We start from the raw sequence: 2319 nt of genomic DNA, 5'->3' as shown, positions 1-2319 counted from the left end.
TGAACTCCTCGAAAACAGAAGTAGGCAGTCCCTTCGTCATGACATCGGCGAACTGCTGCGCCGTCGGGACGTGGAGGACCCGGATGCGCCCGAGAGCCAGCTACTCACGAACAAAGTGTATATCAAGCTCAATATGCTTCGTTCGACGATGATGGACCGGGTTGGCGGAGAGGTAAACGGCGGAGACGTTGTCGCAGTAGACGAGCGTAGCCTTGTGAACATCACAAAGTAACTCCTGAAGCAGCTGACGGAGCCAAGAGCATTCAGCAACGGCGTTAGCCACTGCTCGATACTCAGCCTCGGCAATCGAGCGGGAGACGGTGGGCTGTCGCTTGGAAGACCAAGAGATCAGGGACGGCCCTAGGTAGACACAGTACCCCGAGGCGGAGCGCCGTGTGTCCGGGCAGCCAGCCCAGTCCGCATCAGAGTAGGCGACGAGGTCGGTGGAGGTGGAGGCCGTCAGCGTAAGCCCCAAGGACTGGGTGCCGCGTATATATCGGAGGATACGCTTCACCAGAGTCCAGTGAGAGTCGCGCGGAGCGTGCATGTGAAGACAGACCTGCTGAACGGCATACTGCAAGTCGGGGCGCGTCAGGGTCAGGTACTGCAGGGCGCCCACAATGGAGCGGTAGAAGGCCGCATCAAAGGCAGGCGAACCCTCCAAAGCGGAGACCTTGGTCTTGGTGTCGACTGGCGTGGGAGCGGGCTTGCAGTTAAGCATGCCAGCTCGGTCAAGAAGCTCATGGGCATAGCGCTGCTGATGCAGGAAGAACCCATCTGGCCGTCGAACCACCTCAATGCCAAGAAAATAATGCAGAGGACCCAAATCCTTCATGGCAAACTCATCACGAAGACGAGCAGCGAGCCGCTGGAGGAGCGCGACAGTGGATGCCATCAGAATGATGTCGTCGACGTATAGCAGCAAGTAGGCCGTGTCAGCTCCGTGATGATACACGAAGGGGGACGCATCGGAGCGAGTCGATGTAAATCCGAGCGTCTGCAGGAAGGCGGCGATGCGCTGGTACCAGGCTCGAGGTGCCTGCTTCAACCCGTAGAGCGAACGGGAGAGCAAGCACACATGATCTGGATGCATGGCGTCGACGAAGCCGGTGGGCTACTCATAGAACACCTGCTCAGCCAGGTGGCCGTGCAAGAAGGCGTTGGACACGTCCAACTGATGCACAGGCCATGCTCGGGACACGGCTAGCTGGAGCACGGCGCGGATCGTGCCCAGTTTAACAACCGGCGCAAATGTGCCGGTGAAGTCCACGCCCGCGCATTGCCAAAAACCCCGAACCACCCAACGAGCTTTATAGCGCTCGAGAGTGCCATCCGGACAAGTCTTGTGCCGAAAGACCCACTTGCCCGTGATGATGTTGGCACGGGGCGGCCGAGGACGAGCTGCCAGGTATGGTTCCGCTGGAGTGCATCGAACTCTTCCTGCATCGCAGCGAGCCAATGAGGATCCCGAAGGGCGGCTCGAGCTGATGATGGGAGAGGAGACGGCTCAGAGGCGGAAGCAGCGAGAAGATACTCATCGCTGGGGTACCGTGTGCTCAGGCGAAGGGTGCCAGCCCGAGAGCGAGTCATCGGGCGGGGCAGCGGGACCGGAGGGGAGGCGGGCGAGGACGAAGACGAGCCCGCCTCCGATGTGACCGCCGCGGGCGAGGCTTCCATCGACGAGGCCGCCGGCGAGGCGGTGGGCGAGGCCGCCTGCCTGCGTGGCGGAGGACGAGGCCACCAGCGTGGCGGAGGCAGCCGGCGTGGCGGCGGACGAGGCCGCCGGCAGGGTCGAGGCCGGGGACGCCGGGGGTGAAGGAAATATGCCCTAGAGGCAATAATAAAGTTATTATTTATTTCCTTATTTCATGATAAATGTTTATTATTCATGCTAGAATTGTATTAACCGGAAACATGATACATGTGTGAATACATAGACAAACATAAAGTCACTAGTATGCCTCTACTTGACTAGCTCATTAATCAAAGATGGTTATGTTTCCTAACCATAGACATGTGTTGTCATTTGATTAATGGGATCACATCATTAGGATAATGATGTGATTGACATGACCCATTCCGTTAGCCTAGCACTTGATCATTTAGTATATTGCTATTGCTTTCTTCATGACTTATACAAAGTTCCTGCAACTATGAGATTGTGCAACTCCCGTTTACCGGAAGAACACTTTGTGTGCTATCAAACGTCACAACGTAACTGGGTGATTATAAAGGTGCTCTACAGGTGTTTCCAAAGGTACATGTTGAGTTGGCATAATTCAAGATTAGGTTTTGTCACTCCGATTGGCGGAGAGGTAT

Source organism: Triticum aestivum, chromosome 6B (genome assembly GCF_018294505.1).
Source record: "Triticum aestivum cultivar Chinese Spring chromosome 6B, IWGSC CS RefSeq v2.1, whole genome shotgun sequence".
Taxonomy (NCBI): domain Eukaryota; kingdom Viridiplantae; phylum Streptophyta; class Magnoliopsida; order Poales; family Poaceae; genus Triticum; species Triticum aestivum.
The sequence above is the reverse complement of the archived record's forward strand: the minus strand, read 5'-3'. Positions refer to the sequence as shown.